This window comes from Dipodomys ordii, unplaced genomic scaffold, assembly GCF_000151885.1.
Source record: "Dipodomys ordii isolate 6190 unplaced genomic scaffold, Dord_2.0 Scaffold46, whole genome shotgun sequence".
NCBI lineage: Eukaryota > Metazoa > Chordata > Mammalia > Rodentia > Heteromyidae > Dipodomys > Dipodomys ordii.
This window is the reverse complement of record NW_012267262.1, coordinates 13270414-13291888: the sequence shown is the minus strand read 5'-3', so window position 1 is coordinate 13291888 and position 21475 is coordinate 13270414. Positions and strand designations below refer to the sequence as shown.

The 21475-nt window shown below is 39.7% G+C and overlaps 1 protein-coding gene across 1 annotated transcript in view; it reads right to left on the bottom strand.

Annotated features, from left to right (window-relative positions):
- Window positions 1–21475, bottom strand: part of Trim44 (tripartite motif containing 44) — a 97347-nt gene that overhangs the window by 4574 nt on the left and 71298 nt on the right. The gene's annotated exons all lie outside the window — the stretch shown is intronic.

The window sequence follows — 21475 nt, the reverse complement described above, 5'->3', positions numbered from 1 at the left end:
ATAGACAAGTGACTTAATTTCTCTGGGTTCTAAATGTACATCTGACTACAGTAAGAAGGGTGATAATAAACTTAGCTTTCTTAGGTTATTAAATTACTAAATAAAAAACACTGGTAAAATGCATGGGGCCTGGTAGATAGCAAGTAAGTATTTAAAAGAGCAGGGAATATTTTTTTTAATACTGTAAAAGAAACTGCTAGTGAAAGTCAAATTTGATTTCCACTAAGCCTTAAGCCTCCCTCATTAGGAGAGAAAAATAATGAGACACTATTAATGGCACTTCACATGTGGAATAAAAGCCAAGGTTTCAACTCCTGCCATGGGTCAGTGCCTTGGATTTAGATGTTTTATTTTCAGAGAAGGTTCTCTACTTGAGCAGCATTCCCTGGTTATTCTCTTCCTCTTTCTTATTTCCTTCATAGCTCTTATCACAGTCTGTGGTTTGGTGGTTATTTACTCTTCCTCCGTCTTTTTGTTGCTACAAGAGTAGCAACACTACTATCTATGTAATAATAGTGCCATGTGGTAGCCGTAAGAAGCAGAAAGGGAGGCAGGGATAGAGCTAGAATGGTCACTCAATACTGCCCTAATCAGAGTCCTGCGGATGTCATTGATCAAAACTGAGTTGTAGATTCCCAGTGGCGTGACTATTACCTCAGCTAGGCAGTTAGACCATGTCTGGTGCCAGGGAAAAGATTGTCCATGCAGTGGGACATGCTCAAGGGGATAGCAGCGTCATCTCTACGTGAATCTATGCACATTTAGAGGAGGCAAAAGTAGCACATTTCCTTAGATTCTTCTCATCCACTTCCAAAGGTCACTGTCTTTAAAAATGGTAACAAAGGCCAATTTGAACTAATCCTTGCTGTGGAGCAGAGGAAAAAAATCTACTGTTCTTTACCTATTCTTTCATTACTCTTCACATCCTAGGACATAAGAATTATTATAATCCTCATTTCCCAGATGAAGGGTGAAGCTCTAAAAGATGTAAAATTCAAGAGTTCTTAAAACTGAAGGCTTGGTTTTGATTGGAACAGTGGTCAAGCTGGTGAAGAAAGAAAAGGACTGCAGTTCATGAGTTCCCTGCCATCACTTGAAATCTCCTCCTCTTACAAGGATTTCTGTGTGTCTGGAATAAGATCTGTCCTCTGCTGCATCCATCTGGGAAAATATCTTAGGCAAGAGACTTCTAGCACTTCCATTGAGGGTAAAAACAACAACAACAACAGCAACACTTAAGACAAGGTAAGTGAGCTGACTCTAGAAGCCGGAAGAAAGAATTCAATAGCCTTTACCATGGGAAACTCTGGCCTGTTTCCACCCCATTTCCTGCTGCTTGTCCAATCATGGGATATAGATGCATGTAGGAAGTGCTGGCTCAGGGAACTGTCCTTATAGCTGTATTTGGTGGCACTCACCCCAAAGGGAACAGAGGGTCTTTTATGAAAGTTTCTCTACAGAATCAAGGCAGAGCTGGAACCAGCGCCATGCCCTCCCCTTTGGCATTCTGTCCAGAGCAGGCCTGCATTGTTCCTTTGTCAATTTCCCTTCTCATACGGGAGAGAGCTGCATGGTGACTGTGCCCTTTCCCTAAGCTCAGATCACTTTTTAGTTCTTGAGATACAGTTTAAAAGGTTCATGAACCTACTGAAACCGTGTAATTTTGTTTGTGTGGCTCTTTGTCTGAGAAAGGCCACCATTTACATCATCTCAAAGAGATCAACAATCTCTACTCCAAAACAGTCACGAATTATCAAATTAATGAACAAATTCTTTTCCAGTTGTCAGGTTCTTTAGTATAAGATATAGAACGCAGCTTAGAGAAGTGGTTAGATGTCTTAACTGATAACATCTGTTCTCATTACCCTTAAGGAGACCTATTCCTGGGCCTGAAAGATAAACTTTATCTCACAGTTTAAAACGTGATTTTGAAACTATGATATATCATTTATTGATTGCTTCAATCAATTAAATATTTATTGATTGACTATTCTGTGTTAGGCACAAAAGCAGCTGTCCTCGTGGACATGTAACAGGCCCAGGAGACAGGGCAAGGCAGGTGAGAATGGAGTGTGTGTGTGGTGGAAGGGGGGGGGGGGACTGGGAGTGGGAAGTGGAGGATAAAGAAAGCAAAAGGATTTTGTGTGTGTGTGTGTGTGTGTGTGTGTGTCTGTTGTGGGGCTTGAACGCTGGGCCTGCGTGCTGTCCCTGAGCTCTTCAGCTCAAGGTGAGTGCTCTACCACTTGAGCCACAGCACCATTTCCAGTTTTCTGGTGGTTAACTGGAGATGAGTCTTATGGATGTTCCTGTCCGGGGTTGGCTTTGAACCACAATCCTCAGATCTTAGCCCCCTGAGTAGATAGGATTATAGACATGAGCTACCAGCACCTGGCTGAAAAAGGATATTTTATCAGACTACAATCTTCAAAGATAATATCATATTTTTATAATAATCTATTTTTCACAATAATGAGGAAAAATGATTTTAACCAAGACTTTAACAGAGCTTACCTCACCTTGTGTGAGGACACTCTGGAGGGAGAGGCATTATCACCTCTGCTGGACTCTCCTTCTTGTCTGGTACATGAGCTAGTCCGTGTTCACAAGATTTTTATCTATAATATCATATAAAAAAATCTTCACTTGCTCCAAGTGAAGTAAGCACAGCCTTCCTCCTCCGGTATTCCTCCTCCTCTGAAACATCCAACAGCCTGTGTAAACTTACAAGTAGAGATCTGGAGGTTATTGAGATTCTTTGTAGCATACGTTAAATGTATTTTCTTCTAATGAACTAGAGTGACAGGCCAATAGTGTATTCTATAGAATGGGCAGCATGATGGAATGATTCTGGGGTCATCAGATTGAGTAGATTCAAATTCTTGAGTATATTCCTAAATGTATTTAAATCTCAGTTTCTTCATGGCAATACTTTCTTACAGTGTTATTATAAAAGCTTTATGTAGTTTATGAAATACACATAAGGAATGTGAGCCTCCTCCTTATCCTGAATCAAAATCTACCTCCACTAACTTTCCCTCAACGCCCAATGTTCTAATCTGAAACATTACATTCCAGAATATGTATGTACCTATTCCCAATTCCCTTCAATTGCTTGAATACAATAGTATACTATTTTGCTTGGTGTGAGATAGTTTTTGTTTTTGTTTTTTGTCATAGAGCTTTAACTCAGAGCCTGGGTGCTGTCCCAGAGCTCTTTTGCTCAATGGTAGCACTCTCCTACTTTGAGCCACAGTACTACTTCAGGTTTTGAGTGGTTAATTGGAGATAAGAGTCTCATGAGTATTTTTTTGCCTGGGCTGGCTTTGAACTGCGATCCTCAGATCTCAGCCTCCTGAGTAGGCATGAGCCATTAGCGCCTGGCTGGCAGATTTTTTTTTTTAAGTGACAATTCAGTCTAATGAAATTCAAGTATTGGATAGAAAGGCTAGGAGTTCCATAGCTCTGACCCTTCTTTTTTTTGGTCGGTCGTGGGGCTTGAACTCTGGGCTTGGGCGCTCCAGCTCAAGCTAGTGCTCTACTGCTTAAGCCACAGTGCCACTTCTGGTTTTCTAGTGGTTTATTGGAGATAAAAGTCTCATGGACTTTCCTGCCTGGGCTGGCTTTGAATCTCGATCCTCAGATCTCAGCCTCCTGAGTAGCTAGGATTACAGGCATGAGCCACCGGCCCCCGGCTGACTCTGACCCTTCTATGTGCAGTTTTCTAGAAAGTCCATCCCCTGGCAAGGACAGACAAGAGCGCAGTTGTTACTTGGCCTCTGCTAGGTCACTGACTAATCTAGTTTGTGGCTATGTTCTATCTACAAGTGGTGGTCTTAAAACTGCAGCACACATTTCCTGTGCATATAATGACTTCCTAGAAAGTGCTTGGATTTAAGACTAAGAAAAACATACCGATCCTTCTGTATATACTAATTCTTTTCCAAAAACATGTCTGTGTTCTATAGGTTCTCTTTTTGCTACTCCCACTTTCACAATCACCTCACTACCACTTTAGAACAGAAATAAGCTGGGCTCTGGTAGCTCACACTTATAATCCAGAAGGCTGAGATCTGAGGATCACAGTTCAAAGGCAGCCTGGGTAGGAAAATCCGTGAAACTCTTACCTCCATTAACCACCAGAAAATCGGAAGTGGCACAGTGGTTCAAGTTGTAGAGCGCTTGCCTTGAGCTGAAGAGCTCAGGGACAGCACCCAGGCTGAGTTCAAGCCCCAGGACCAAATTAAAAAAAAAAGAAAGAAAAAGAATTAAATACTTCTCGCTCTCCTGAATCTTACATGCAACAATTTTAGACTGTCTCACTTCTAAAACGAATCTTATGAGAGAGCAGGGTGAGAAACATTCCTCATTTCATTCAGGCAACAAACACTCTTGGCAAGACTGTGTGCTTTATCAATCTGTCAACTGATCTAAGATTTTAATTCAGAAGGAAAAAGCTGTCTTGAGGTATGTCCTAATATGCTTACTGAATTGAAGAAAATGAAATCAGGCTTGATCTGACAGGGTGGATAGGTCTGACCAAAAGAACTAGCTTTGCCAATTAGATTATTATATACAATGAATTTTTGCCTGTAAATTTAATACGCTAAGTCTGAAGTGCCAAATCTCATACAAACTACACAATTTGTTAGCAATGACATCTTCTGTAACTATCTAAACTTAATATATAACTTCAGGAGTAAAAAATGGACAAAGATACATCCTATTTTCTAAATTCTTTTCAGGAACATAAAACCAAAATATTTATCTAAAGGATCTGGAAACTCCTACCTTCTGACTAGTCTGGTGTTGTAAGATTTAACCTCCCTGGTTGGGGCTGTAACATGGGACTAAGGAGTCAGTAGACTTGCTGAGGAATCCCTTTCTGCCTTGCGATGTGTGATAGCTGTGACACTGAAGAGTTGTCACAAGCCTGCCACAAGCCTCAGTCACACTTGGCACCTAAACACCTGCTGATAAAGTGATTTTGATGGACAAAAGCTTCACTACCTGACAAGGTTTTACTGAGTCCATACAGGCAAGCAGTTCAGCTTTTTAGCTTCAGAGCAGCAGAGGTTTAAAGGAAGTTAATAAATGAACAAGATGGAAGGTAATCTGAATTCCAAGGTTAATAGTTTCTTTTTCCTAAGCATATAATACAACTTAATTTGATCTGGCATCACTCTTGTCTGATTTCTTAGCTATTAATTAATTATTATTATAAAAGGATTATTCAACTCAAGAGAATACAAAAATTAAGAGGTACTGACAAGGATGGAAGGCTAGATCCAGTCAGGATTAAAGGATAGATTTAGTATTCTTGAAAATTAGGCCATACAGGCATTGCACAAGGAGTTAATTAGCAGAACTTGAGCTTTTAGTATTGGAAGAAACAGCTGTGTAGTTCTAGCAAGTATGAGACTGGTGTCACCAGGGAGATGGACCACACAGAGACCTTCCTCTGAGGCATTCCTACCCCAATAGCCTGGGTGGAAAGTAAGCAGATTATTACGCAATAAGACATCAGACCTTGTAAGTTACAACTTGTGAAGTATAAATATAGATAAAATGCTCTCAGTTTTCTGGTTAACTAAGAAAAACATGAGAAGACTAATGTTCTTGTCCCAGCTCTTCAATACAACTCTGGAACCCTGTTTCCTCAATTGCAAAATTAGGATACCTTGCATTGTTAAGTGAAATTTAGGAAAGCTCCAAACCAGGCAAAGGCTAAGCATCTCACTTGCATTCCTAATTAACTTGTTCTTGCAAGTGTGTCAGTATCAGGGCTTGAACTCAGGGCTTAGAAGCTTTCAGGAGTTTTTGTGCTCAAGGTCAGCACTCTACCACTGAAGCCACAGCGACACAGCTTTTTCCGTTTATGTGGTAGTGAGGAATTGAACCCAGGGCTTCATGCACACTAGGCAAGCACTCTACCACAAAGTCACATTCCCAGCCCATTAATGTGCTCTTGTTTATACAGTGTTATTTCTCTGCTCCCTGTGCCTCTTTCTTTATTCCTTCTCTATTCAACCAAAGACTGACTGACAATGTTCCAAGTCATCAACATTTTTTCTGGCTCCATCAATACCCAGTGCAGACTAAACAGTAACCTTTGGCATGAGCAAAAGCCTCATGGGACCTCATTTCTTCATGGTTCTTCAAAAAGTCTCATTATATCTTCCTTCTCAAGAGAAAGACAGGGAGAAGGTCTCTTCTTTCTTCAGACTGTATTATATTTTATCCAATGAGCTTTCTCTCCTTCAATAATTGCCATTATTCTAAGGGCTTACTTAATGTCCCTGAACTGTGCTAAACAACTAATTTGCATAATCTCAATGAACCATAACAACAGCTTCTCATATCATCTCCAATTTACATATGAGAAACTGAGGTACTATTATTGCTTCTGGTAGGTATTATTATTTCCATTCTTTTTTTGGGGGGGGCGGTCATGGGGCTTGAACTCTGGGCTTGGGTGCTGTCTATTATTTCCATTCTATAGAAGAAAAAGTTGAGGTTCAGAGAGGCTACATGATTTACTCAAGACTTAAAGAGTTTGTAAATGGTATATTGAGGTTAAATAGTCTATTGTAATGAAACTGGACTTGGTTAGGAAGTGAGCCTGATCCCTAGCTCCCCAGTATATAATTAGCAACTAGTTAAGTTTACTGAGATTCATTTTTTAAAATCTGAAACATAGGATAATACTTTCTTTACTTAAACAAAAGCCATCAAGAAAAACATTTAATGAAATAGAAGATGAAAAAAAAAACAAAACCAGCCAGCCAACCAATCAACAACTCATAAAAAACACCAAATAAGTGATCTGTGCCTATAGGAGAAGAAAATACAGATCTGAGTTGGTCTCTTGGCCCTCACAGCTGACTTTGACTTTACAGACTTATTTAGAGGTCTCTAAGAGAGTCTTGGGTCTGTAGCATGGCCTCTGATCTCCATGAACCTTGCACTTCCATTTACCATTTTCTCAGACTTATGTGGTGGGAACATGCTTCTATGGAAGAGGACAGGCCAACCCAACCTCCTGCTGTGAAGAAGCACCCACTAACAAGCAGGCCAATGTCCCACCCACTCTCAGATCACCCTCTAGGACTGAATCCTTTAAGGCTGCTGGATTTAGAACAGAACTGTTTCCAGCTTTCTTTATTTTTTCTATAAAGTAACCTTTTCCTTTTTGCTGTCTTCTACTTTCTATACCAAACAAGTATTATATCTATAAAAGGAAAAACTATTCATAACACTATCTACCAGAAATAATCATCATTAATATAATAAAATAAATTAGTATCCCTTCTATACATACATTATAACTGTCTTTTATAAAACTGGCTCATCTTTCATAGGCTTGCTTTTTCAACTCAACTATCAATCATGAATTACATTCTTATAAGATTGATTCATGACTGAATTATAGGGATATACTATACCTAATAATGGATGCTTAAATTATCTCTAGCTTGTCACTATTACCCATATCTCTGTGACACACAACTCTATGAGTGAATCACCCATAATTATTTCAAAAGAAAAATTCCAGAACAGAAGCTCTTTGGATAAGGAATGTTTGTATTTTTTAAGACTTTAATTTTTGTATTAACATCACATTTAAATGAGGGAGGAAGTGACACTGCTCAAAAAGAAATGTACTCAATACCTGATTTATGTAAGTGTAACCCCCTGTACATCATCTTTAAAAATAAAACTTATGAAACCCCTTGCACAAGTAATTGATGCGAATACAAATGTAGAAAAAATACAGAGAAATGAGAGCAAGAAAAAGGAAATGATGAGGACTCCTAAGGCTTCTTACTACTTAAACAGTTTCTCCGATTTTTCTTATGATGACTACGACAGTTTCAAGGGTCAGGCATTATGTAGAATGTCCCTCAAATGGGATTTGTCTGATAGTTTGCTCATGGTTACATCATGGTTACGGGCTTTTGGGAGGAAAATGATGTTTAAAGTGCTGTCATCATCACCTAATATCAAGGGCTCCAGTTCAATATAACATAGCATGGTTGAGGTTGACTGCTTATGTCAGGTTTTGCCATGGTAAGGTTATTCTTTCTTGTGTGTGTGTGTGTGTGTGTGTATGTGTGTGTGTGCGCACGCGCGCGCACGTGCATGCGTGCGTGTAGCACTCTACCACTTGAGCCAGAGTTCTTTCTGTGTGTGTGTCTGTGTGTGTGTGTAGCACTCTACCACTTGAGCCAGAGTTCTAGTTTTGGCTTTTCTGGTGCTTAACTGGAGACAGGAGTCTTACAGACTTTCCTGCCTGGCTGGCTTTGGAACTGTGATCCTCAGAACTCAATTTCCTGGGTAGCTAGGATTACAGGTCATGAGCCACTGGTGCTTGGCAATAAAGGTATTCTTTCTCCCTTACCACAGTGTACTCTTTGGAAGGAAGTTACAATGAGCCATGCTCACTGTTCTTGAGGGTGAGGTGACAATACTTGAAAAACTTTTAAAAGTAATTCATTTCTTCACTTACTTGACTATGGATTTGTGGATATTTATTTTATACTTTGTTTTATACACTAAAACTTATTTTGGTGAAATTGTTTAGCTCCTATGTGGCTTCTTGACATATTCTTTTTTTTTTTTTTTTTGCCGGACATACAAGATTCTCCAGGCTTACCTTACATTTATGTATTTTGCTCCTTGGAGAAGCATTTGATTCTAGGACTGAGGCTTAAATTCAGGACATGGGCTCTATCTTTTGGCTATTTCACTGAAGGCTGGTTGTCTGCCACTAGAGCTGCAGCTTCAATCCCAGCTTTTGGTTGCTAATAAGTTTCTAGGACTTTCCTGCCCAGGCTGGCTCAGAACTGCAATCCTTAGCAGATCTGTCTCCTGAGTAGCTAGGATTATAGTGTGAGCCACCAGCATCAGGGAAGACATATTTTTTAAGGGTAGTTGATACAATATTTTTAAAATGTTCTCCTCCAGAATCTTTGTGTGTCAATTACAATGGTCAGCTTCAAAACCTGTTGGAAGCTAACCAATCATGGGAATCGTGTGTGACCACATATGTGTACATATACAAACACATATCTGTCTGCTTTTCCTCTTGGAAATAACCTCCATGTACATGGTTTCCTGTTGAACTTAAGAGCAGAATGTCTTAGGGGTAATAAGTTTCCTTTTTCTCTGCCTTTAAGTTGGCCCTTTGTTCTCAAGCTCCCTTTCCTCCCCAAGCACTGCTGATCTTGATGATGATCTTCTGTTTCCCATACCCTCTATTAGGTTCCAGGCAACTCAAAGGGGAAAGGGGTGAAAAGAAGAAAATAGCCTTGAGGTTTTACCTTCTATTCTTCCTGATCTTCAGGAAATTGACCCATTTTCCTCATCTTCTTTTGGTATATGAATAATAGAAACCAAATGGAAACTGAATCTCTCTTGAGCAGTTTTCTTAACAGGTATCTTAAATATAAGATTTAATAAAATGTTGGACTTCAAATTTCTAATTGCCTCAAGCTACTGCCTCTCTACAAGTTACCAAGGAATGAGAAAAGATTAAAATACACACTTTTGACACTAGTCTCTATATGAACACTGGTATGTATGTATGCACATATGTGTACCTCAGTAGCTTTGATGACTGTGCTTTAGAAAGCTGGAAGACAGACTACTTATATGGCTAAGGGTTATGAATATTACAGATTTAGGAGTTAGAAATACCTATGTTTGAGTCACAGCTCTACCACCTACTAGCTATGGGATTTTGAGTGCCTAGCTTTTTTTTTTGAATATGGAAGACAATAACTACTTGGCAAAGTTGTTGAGAGTGTTAAATGAGATTAATGTATATAGAGTGGTTGGAGTATATATAAAAAGCAAACCAGGATACAGTAAAGCCACCAGCATATCCGTGTTTATTGCGCACTATTCACTATAGCAAAGGTATGGAATCAGTCCAGATCCACCCCCCCCCCACACACACACACAAAGAATAACTTTACCATGGCAAAACCTGACATAGGCAGTCAGCCTCAACTGTGCTGTTATACTGAGCTGGAACCCTTGATATTAGGTAATGATCACAGCACTTTAAACATCATTTTCCTTCCAAAGCCCATAACCATGATCTAACCATGAGCAAACTATACACAATGGATTTTTACTTATCCATTAGAAAGAATATTATATCATTTGTAAAGAAATGGAAAGACTTGGAAAAATTATGTTAAGTAAGTCAGGCTCAAGGAAACAAAGGATTCATGGTTTCCCTCATGTGGAAGCTAGATTTAGCTTATAAATTCATAAGTAAATACACTAGGTGGTATGCAAGTGTAGACAAATGTATTAAGTGAAATACAGTAGACTCGAGGGAGATCTCAAATAAGGTAATTCCTCAGAAAGCCAAAATTAAAGTTCAGCAAAATAAAACACCAGGAAGCTGGTAGTGGAAAGGGGTTGAGTGAGGTCAAAGGGAAAGTGGTAGATGAATAAAGAGAAGGGTGAAAAACACAGACAAGAATCCAATGTATATTCTACAAAATTAAAGAGTGAGGGAAGAGTTGGGTAAGGGAAGGATGGGTGAGAATGTTGAAAGGCGTGACAATTATCAAGATATATTGTAATCATAAACTGGTTTCTTAAATTGCAGTTCCTTTGTACAATTACCAAAAAATAATAATTTTTTAAAAGCTTGGTATAAGACCTGTTACATAATAGAAGTGCAATAAATCCATTTTTGTAGTTATAAATGAATAAGTGAATGAGCCACAAAGTATTAGTGGTCTAAGAAACTTGCCCAGCAAATCCACTGGCCATCAACTGGTTGTAGGGATACTACACAAGGATTTTACATAGTTTGCTTCTATATAAACAGAGTCCAAATTTTTTCTAATTGTCCTAGGAGTGACCAAGCATGTATAACTGCTAGGGTATTCAATATGGATTAAAATGCTGTATCACAAACAAGAAAACAACAAATCTTACTAGTAAGGGATAGATGTGTTGGCAGACAGGCAATAATGTTGTCATTGAGGACACAAAAGAAGCAAGCTTGTGTCCAACCTCCCCACCAAGAAAAACAGAAGAACCAGTTCATCACCATGAGGAAATATTCTTATGTGGCCTCCCTTAGAAGAGTTACACATTTAGAAACTTCTAAAGCTTTATAGAGTCTAGCTGTAAGCTGTTCTCAAGACAAGTGTGAAATTGGAAAGAGAGGGGTGAGGATGGCAACAAGTCATCCAGGCCAAGATGGAGATCTGCCTCTTTCCTCCAGAGGCAGTGCTAGCTGAAGTACAGCACGAGAAGTAGGAAAGCTGGGTTAAACTGTAGTGACTATGCATACAATTAAGCTTCAACATCTCATTGCAGCATACATTAGCTATGAATACGGTATCTCTTTAGACGTCCATAAAAAGGATAAACATTACAAATACTAAGTAGATACTGTTACTATTCGTTAGATACCAAACTAATCACTTCATCAACATATTTACGTTCAGTTTTCATTATAATCTTGTGTAACAGCACTAACACTACATTTTACAGATGATGAAAACAAAAAGCAGATAAATGACATCTTAAGGTTTCACAACTACACAGAGCTGAAACTACAATCAAAGCCTATCTATCACAGGAGACTGATGAGTCAAGTCCACCTGACTGCATTTATCTAGCCAGGTTCTAGGTAATGCCTTAATACCAGTAGCAGAGGTAGTAAACTTTGCAGTTACTAAAGATTTTCCAAGGTCTTCACAGACTCAAATTGTTTGGAGACCACTAACTCCATGTTGGGGAAATCCCAACAATCTCTCTGTCTCTCTCTTTCTCTGTCAGTTGTGGGGCTTGAACTCTAGGCCTGGGCGCTGTGCCTAAACTCTTCAGCTCAAGGGTAGCGTTCTACCACTTGGGCCACTGTGCCACTTCCAGTTTTCTGGTAATTAATTGCAGATCAGTCTCCAGGTCTTTCCTGCCCAGGCTGGCTTTGAAGTATTATCCTCAGAACTCAGCCTCCTGAGTAGCTAGGATTACAGGTGTGAGCCACCGGCACCCAGCCCAACAGTTTCTTTTAAACTGCAGTTAGATTTTATTCAGTTTTTACAACGTTAGAAATTCTTCCTGATGTAACCTAGCTAGAAGGTGGTCATTTCTTTCAGATTTTCATTTTGGTTCTTGTGGGCTCCAGTGAATATAGCTATGCAAAAGGCCTATCACCAAGACATACTCCTCTAGACTTAGGATAGTGTCTCTCTGGGTCAATTTCAGCCTTGTTTTCCTTGAAGCAAGAAGCATCAAAGTCTGTCTTTTTATTTGGTTGCACAGAGAATATCTTTAATGCCTTCAGCTGACTTCCACTGAGTGGAGATGATGTTGCCTTGCCTGCCTTCAGGGAACTGGTGACTGAAGCAGTCTGATAGATCCCCACTATGCCCGCGCACTTTCAGGGCTCAGGTGTTCAGCATGCCTCAGCATGGTTAGAATTAAAGTGCCAGTCACTGCCATTTTTTTGTGCTCCTTGGATGCTGAGCCTGATTCTTATTCACACAGTGTTTAGCAACATGCCTGGCACTCAGGACACACTTGGTGGCTGACACACAGTATTTGTCATTTAGCTTGGTGAGGTAAAAGGTGGGAAAGGCAAAAAGTACTTCTCATTAGGAAGCAGATCTTCTCTAAAGAGAACTGAGCTGTCTACTGGAGAACTCCTAAGAGAGACAGTGTAATATGTTACGATCATCTATTTAGACATAAGACTAGTACTTAGAAATAAGACGAGGACTCCTAATTAAGTCCTTCTAAATGAGTTGGTGTGACTTTGGGAAGCTATGTGGCCTCCGTTGCTTTATCTGTAAATAAGGAGTCATAGGTTCATTTGCTCATTTAGTGAAAAAATAATTTATTGGGCACATGCAATATGTATTAAAATACTTTAATAGGTGCTGGCATTATAGCAGTAAAACAAAATGATATGGTACTTATTCCCATGGAAGGTAATTTCTGATGAAAAGACAACAAATGAGTAAAGCAAATAATCTCAGATATTAAAAAATCCTATGGAGAAAATAAAGCTAGGGATGGAGATGTGATTCACATAGTAGAGTGCTTTCTTGGCAAGTGCAAAGCCTTGAGTTCAGATTCCAGTACTAGCCAAATAAACAAATAAATAAATGCAAGATTGTAGGATAAAGAATAATAGACACATGGAGGGACAATTCAGGAAGGGGAAAATACCAACATCTACTTAAAATTAATACTGAATGAGATAATAGATTTTAATGTGTTTAATGTATTTCCTAATAAGTCATCAGACTCAACTTTTTTATTATTATTATGAAAATACTGTACAATTACATGGGCAAGATAATGAGTACATTTCTTATCAAGCATTGTTGCTTCCTCCTTTGTTTCCCCTTTCTATCCCTTCCCATATCCTGTCCCCCCTCAACTTTTTTGTTTTATGATATTTGGTACTAGAGCTGGAACTCAGGACCTTCACTCTTGTTCAGCTTTCTTATTCATGGCTGACACGCTATCATTTGAACCATGCTGCTAGTCCAGCTTTTTTGCTGATTAAATGGAGCTAAGCCTCATGGACGTTTTGTCCTGGCTGGCTTTGAACAGGGATGCTCAGATCTTAGTCTACTAAGTAGCTAGGATTTATAGGTATAAGCCTATAAATGCTTTTATATGTTTTAAAACTTAGTATCTGGAAGCCAATCACTTCTCTTTGTCTCACGGTGACTGAGCCCTTACTTCATGAAGGTGACAGAATACAGAGGTATATCTGTTAGGGTTTCTACCCTCAAGACTTCACAGTCTGCAAAGGAAGCACCCTATTTACTATGAGAAAAAAAAAGTGAATTCCACCTACAGAATAAGAAGTGGCTTTATTACTCCATGTTAGAAGATGGATTAGTATTTTCCAGTAACATATCAGGGCTAGGAAGAGGGCATGACAGGTGGAAGGAACAGCTTGAATAAATTTTTGAAGATGTCAAACAGCTTGGCATGGTCAGAGAGCTGTGAAAAGTTCAGAATGAGTAGAGATAAAGCATGCTTGAGTAGACTAAGAGGAAAGAGTGACTCATTAGCAGCTGTTCGTGCTTCCCTCCATGGGTCATATCTAAAGGGTCTCCCAAGAAAATGGAGGAAAATGGATGGGAAAGAATAGAAGGGGGTCAGGACTCCATATGGCATCTACTCTACTCCAGCACTCTAAAATGAGAACAAAGGCTATGTTTAAAATACTAGAACTGTGTTCTGTACTATACTCCCTGAGGCCTCACCAACAGATGTTTCAGGGAAGAAAAAAAAAAAAAAACACCCAGTGGTTAACTCAATATAAAGCCTTAGTGGAGGAGGGACTACATCAGGCTGCTCAAATGTGATTTTATCATTAGTACACATCTGAGACTCAGCTTGGAAGTGACACACAGGAGCTTTTGTGACAATACTGTGATGATAATGGGTGTCTGGAGTAAAGGGGGTTCTCTTTGCCAAATCGCCACTCACTTGTCCAGGCTGAGGCCCAGGCCAGAGACAGTGAGAGAAGTCTCAAATGGAGAAACTAGAAACCATGAGGAAGTGTCTTATGTGTTAGCCAGGAATCTCTTCCAGCATGTCTTTGCAAGACAACGATGACTACAGTATATACATCTGATGAAGGGAACAGAAGGGCCTCATTCTATTTCCTGCTTCCTACTCAGCTATTTCTCCCCTTGCAAAAGTCATTCTTGTCATGTATCTCCCCAGGAAAAAAGGTAAGAAAACTAGGTCCCTTTAACCCCTGTCCCCAATATTCCAAAAGCTCAAGATACAGGCAATAGGTTTAGTAGTGGAGGAGATGAATGTAGTATCCAATTACTTCCAACCGGTCTTACCAGAGGCTCTCTTGGGATTACAGTTTACTACTATCAGATGAAGCCAGGACCAGTGTAGTCATCACTAGATGATCCCAAACATGTGACAATTCCAAACAGGAGTGCTAAAGCAGGGAGGTGGGGGAAGAAATGTAGGAGGAGGGAAGACAAAGGGAGACTGAACATTGTTACCTTTCATCTCTGGTCATTATGTAATCTTGACTGAACAAAGCACAGTGCTCGAAAGTCAGTGTCGTGGACACTGGTAGAAGTAAAATATATCGGGAACCGGTGTCTCATGTCTGTAACCCTAGCTACTTACGAGGCAGCTCAGGCAGGTATGTACGTGAAACTCTCATCTCCAATTAACAATTAAAAAGCTGGAAGTGGAGCTGTGGCTCAAGTGGTAGAGTGCTAACCTTGAGCAAAAAAGCTCTGAGATATCACCTAGGCCCTAAATTCAAGCCCAAGGAACGGTATATGCCTATGCATATATACACACACACACACACACACACACACACACACACACACATATATGGTTGCACACGCATACATATACACATGCACATGGTAATATACTTAGAAAGTTCCATCTAAGCAATAGATGAGTCACTGGGTGACCCAGCTGTAATCTTTGAAGTTGCTGGGATGAGGTGGTGAAATACGGATACTGGATCTAAACAGTGCCATCTTGGTATATGATAAGGAACTGGGACTAATTGGTACCATCTTGGCTTCTTGGTGGATAAAGTGAAGTTCTACTCCCAGGTGATGGGCATGCCTGAATTTGAGTCAGGGTGGGGACTGGGACAACAGGTTACTGGATCTGCCAGTCCTCTGCCATGAACTGGCAAGACTCTAGAACTTTCTGTGACTCTGCCCCCGGCCCATGACCCTATTTAGGCCCTGACCAGCTCAGCCACCATTATTTGCCATGCCTTGTGTCTCCTGAATTTTCTCAGGTCACCATGGCTCTCCATTACTGTTGATCAGGTGTGTTGAGATTGTTTTTATTTTCTTTCTTTGCTTTTCTACCCTCATGGCTCAGTTTTTTTTAACAGTATTAAGCGTATTAGCGGCTGCAAGTTTTCTAGGGACATGTATCTCCTCACAGTCACTGGCTTTCTAATAAAGACTCCCCCTTCTATCTCTCAAAATGTGGCCTCTCTATATCTCACAATCAAATTCCCATATAACAGTGGTGCATGATTAGGTTCTGCTGGAGAAGGACAAATGACCATTGTTGAAGAGTCAGTACTAGGAAGTAAAGGATGCTGAAAGAAGCAGACAAGGATTATTAAAGATGCATTTTTCCTACCGATCAGATTTGTGGTGACATCCAAATGACATAATCCTACCACTTCAGATCTTCTCATCTGTATGCAGAAGAACCTGTCTATAGTTCAGTTTCAAGATAAATCAGGTGTTATGAGATTAATTTATGACATCTGGGAAAGGAGTAGTTCTCTACTGGACCAATTTTACAAAGGCCCAGTCAGAGAGTATAGTTCAAATACCCAAAAGAGCACCAGGGGAATAAACACATCTCTTAGAACTAAGGCCAAATTGCCCTCTAAGATTGCCTAACTCAAGGATACCTCTCAACAATATGGATCGCAAAGCTCCCTGCTTTCAAAATCCTTGACTCTTGTCTTTCAACACACTATGGAGAGGAGCAGGAAGTGTATTTCAGGAGAAACCAAGATCTGAACCCAAACCCAGTTCTTCTACTTACTGAGTATCCCTACACAAAACTTACTTCCCTAGGCTTCAGTCTCCTTTTTTTTGTTAAGTGGAGTCAATAAGCCCAGGTTCTTCCTGAACATAAAAGCATTTAATACATGAGAAATGCTATCTAGTGACAGGTTCTCTCATGAAATGATCTGGAAGACAGTGCCTTGGCACCCACTGGACTTACATCACATAATTGTTCTGTTTTCTTATTCCTCCTTATATTAGTCGAGTCCTAATGCTTTTACATTTTAAGTCTCAATGAAACTCAAGCTTAATACTGAAGAGTTAACACATCAGATGGGTCTTCTAATCAGCACTAAGAAGTTTACAGACTGCATATATCTTTTGCTTTTCTAGCCTATTCACCTACTCACTACTTCAAATATTCTACTGTAATTTTTCACTCAGCCCAACAGAGAAGGGTAGTGGTAGCAAGGGAGAGGTATTATAATAAAAAAAATATTTCGGCCAACCACTTAGGTAAAAGAAGAGAGAATTCTTTGAGAGGGTTGTTTTAAAATTAAAAAACATCCTCTTTGATGAAATAAAGCCACTCTTCTGTAAAATCTATTTCTAGGGCTCTTGGCTAAAACATATGCAAGAAAGGAAAAAGAAGTTACAAAGAGTAGTAATCGTGTGTACAGAAATTAAAGCACAGCCTGTGGAACTATTTGTTTAATATCCGACTGGAGACAGAAGATATTTTTCCTTTCCAATCTGCTTCTTCAGCCAGGGTCTGAATTCTCACAGTGCTATGAGCCCTAATGGGCCTACTGCTTTGGGCAGCTAATCACTTGTCTCTTCTTGCCCAGTGAAGGTGATGGGAAGAACAGGCTTTGAAAATAGGGCCAAATTAAGGGCCTAGCAAACAAGGCTGAGAACCATTGGTCTAGGTGGTTCTTAACTCTTAAGTCTTGTTTCTTTTAAATGGCACAAATCATCACAAAATCATTCTAAGTAGTACTCTTACCCACAGGGTAAACAGTACAGGAATGTAAAAAGTGTCTGAGAGCAAAGAAGCCCCCAAAACAGAATTTCATACTAGTCTTTTTCCCCCTCCCCTTCTTTTATAACATCATGAGTGGTAGAATTCCATGATTAAATCTCCCTCTCTTTTCCTCTTCTCTTCAAACTCTGCTCCTCTCCAATATTAAAGAAATTCAGACGTAAACCTTCAATCTCTGTGGCAGCTTCAGTTCTAAACTCCTCCATCACAATGGCGGTTTCAACAGCTGTAGTAGCAGCTCAAAACAAAGCCCTTTGCTGCTCCAGTGTAGAGTACTGACATTCTTTTTCTCTTTCCAAATCATACCCCAGCCTTTGACTCTTGCATTTTTATGAACATTGTGCCAACCACTCCAGCCTAGAGTTAACTTGTTGGTCAACCATCTTCAGGCTCACTGAACTGCGGTCCTCTTTCTAAGAATAAGGAGAGCTCCTGCAAGAGAAATTCGGGATCAAGGACTGGTGAGATCAGCTAGCTGGAAGCAGCCTGAATCAAGGGCATATACATGAACTACTAATGCAGAGACGAGGCTGGCATCAGAGCCCTGAGAAGAGTGTGCGTAGTCAGTAGTACTTAGCATGATTTGATTATAAAGGCCAAGATATAGTATGCCACATGAATTCTCTAGAAGGGTTGAGAGTGGAGGCTGTGAATCATAATGGGACACTGGAAGCCTCTTTGAAAAAGTCTTTGCTGAGTGCTTTGGGATAAAGCAAAAAGACTAAAGGTTGGGCAAGAAACACTGTTAAATTCATTTCCTAGGCACTGACTGCCCATTGCTGCAGGTATCTCTTGCAGTGATATTAACCTGGAATGAGTATCTAGCTTTTCCTCCTCTAATCAGCAAGCTACAGCTTGAGAGTATATACCCCATTCATCACGTCTATCACTGACTGACAGTGGTGTGTCTAAGATTTGTGAAATGAAGATACAAAGGATTCATGTTTTTCCTTCATTTCCTGAATCTCAATCACCTTCCTGTGGTGAAGGCAGAGAAGGGTGGCAGTATAGGTCACAAGTAGCAAGCCATGGAACTGTGAGTGGCTGTTTCTAACAGTATGTAGTATGTTCCTAAAGGCAGACCATTTCCTCTCAAATAACAGTGACACTAACAAAGTATACTGCTAACTCCCTGTGTTTATTACCTTTATTTTTGTCTTGCTTTATGCTTTGGCTGGTGTTAAGAATATCCAAGTTTGCCTTTAACACAATCCTCTGCCAACACTACTTCCAGAAACTTCTGCAGACACTGGACCAAGGTGGTAGAAGAGAGGAAAGCGCCTTCACGGTCACTCCTCCAGCTCCCTGCCAGAGCTCAGGGATGCAGTGTCCCTTTGCTGGAGCAGAGCCTAGCTCTCTCTTCCTATCTTTTTGCCTGCAAGTACAGCTTTCTAAGAGGTCAGTTCATATCAAGCAACAAGCAGAAAATACAAATTGAATGCCTGCTGGGAATATCTTTCTAGTGTCAAGCACCCATTAAAAGCATTTAAGGAAATCCCAAGAGGGAGGTAAGAAAATACTCAAGAGAGAGGATGGAGAGGGCAGAAGGGAAAGCATCTGCCTACTTCCTACCATGGAGGGGAAATCCATAACTTAAAAAACAAAGCTGATTCAAAAGAACGGATCTTTGGGAAACTGAAGAAAACAGTTATCTTCCAACCACTTTCCTGCTATGGAGTAAAAGGTACCTGAGAAACCTTTTGCCAACACAAATGGTAAGGTAAAATTTTAAGCAACTATGTATTTTTAAACATTTACTCAATGAACATGTATTGTATCAGTACTCCTATATCCTTTCTTATCCTATTAGTATTGCATCTCTGTGAAGAAGCCATGATTGTATTTCACAGATGCAAAGACTGCAGTTCAGAGAGGTCAGTTACTTAAACAATGTGGAACACGCATTTGGCCAAGTGCAAAATCTGTGTTTTTCCACTACAAAGAAGGTTTGAGCTGACTGTATTCTTGCCAGGTCTGCATCGTGACTAGGTTAATAAGTAGAAGGGGTGGCAAGAGTCTCTAGTGGCTTTTCCTGTCCATCTAATTAAAGCAAATGTTAACCTATCAATCTGAAGTGAGCTAATGAAGTCTCTGATGAATCTTTCTTGCATCTCCTTGTTGTTGATACCATCTAAAAGGTTTGGAAACTAAGGTATGTAACCAAAGCAAATTTGTGAAGGTCACTTTCCCCTTAGTTCTAGTATCCTCATCCATAGGAAGGATCCAATAAAACCTACATTATAAAATTTTAAACACTAAAGAGTTAACTATTAAAGCATTATTAGTACTACATATCTAGAACAATATATCAGGGACTGCTCCTCTTCCATATGGTTCAGTTATCTTATGCAATCATAAGTCATTTTACAGAGACTGTAAGTACCATTATTTAGAGAGCATGGTCCACACTACCTATATGGATGGTAGGGAATCCTGACGATTTCAAGGTGGCAAGGATATCTGTAGAATGAACTCACACAATGGATTTGTTTCTAGTTACATAGTCCCCTGCAGGCACACCTGCAAAGACTTCTTAAGATGGGCAGCTCTTGAGGAGTAAAATTCAGGCTGATCCAGTTTAACTGAGCAGACAGCAATGAACTGAGGGGAGAATCAGGATGTCACTGTGTTGTCCCTGCTCCTCTTTGTACACGATGAGGTCTGATCCCAATAGAAGCATATGGACCAGAAGTTCTCTTCAGATTTTGGTCTTCTGCAATTCTGACACAAAGCTGTTCTGGTGGTAAACTGCATCTGCCTTCTGTGCTCTGTCCACAAAACCCTGAAACTCATGCTGCAGGGCAAGGGGTAGCTGCTTCATGAGGCCTCATTTCTGCATCCTTTTCAAAGGCTTTCTAGACTGAAGCCAGACTAACCCTGCCCAGGGCAAAAAGAAAATGTGCTTCAAATCACTATCCCTAAGGAAATGATGAATGGGGCAGCAGACTGCCCAGACATGCAGGGCTCTGATTGGTTTTGCCTCTTGCTGTTTTTCTTACAAAGGATGTAGCCTGCAATACTATTCAAATTCACAAAAATGGAAATTGTGGGACTCAGAGTTTCAATTCACAGCTAGTCATTTTCATCTTAACTAATCCCTTCCCTCTTCCCCCCAAACAGTATATTTAATATTACAGAATTTCTATAAAATAGTAAGCTTTTCAGTAGAGGACAAGTATTGGTAGCTCCTTAGCATAAAAGAAGCAAAAAATAACAACTTCATAAAAGATGACTACACTGGTTTTATCTAGGCTTATACCTCTAGATAAAATTGAGGAAACCAGTTCTTCCAAGCCTGTCTTCCACCTATTGTCATGGAGTCAGGTGACATAAAAATTAAAGGCTTCAAAGACTCAAAGAGAAGAGAGCACTCTCTGTGAAAGACAAAGTGAGACATGAAAAATCTACAATCTAGTTTTTTGGTAGTAGATTTTCAGCAACAAAAATCTGGTGAGATTTTAGATTACTTCAAAGTTCAAGAGAGGAATTTTACTTTGCTTCAAGCCAAGTTTTAGAAAAGGTCTTGGCCTTGAACAGGTATTTATTTTTTTGTTGGTAAAGGCAGAATAAGTATTTTCAGGTCCCCTAATATGTGTAGTGATTGAATATGTATATATACAAATTTACATACACACATGCATCTATATATACAAACACACACATTCTACTTTTGGTTTTCAACCACCATTCATCATTGATTTGCCTTGTAATTACTGAGACAGCAGTCTTAAGTGGAGAAGCCAGCTTTATTGGGGACAACTCCTGTGTATTTAAAAGATTTTTCTGGAAAGGTATGCTATAAACATGTAACACAACGTAAAATGTTCTTACCTCTTACATTTTGTAACCCACCAACTCTCTGCCTTTTTAATTTCCAGAACTTTTTTTTTTTTTTTTT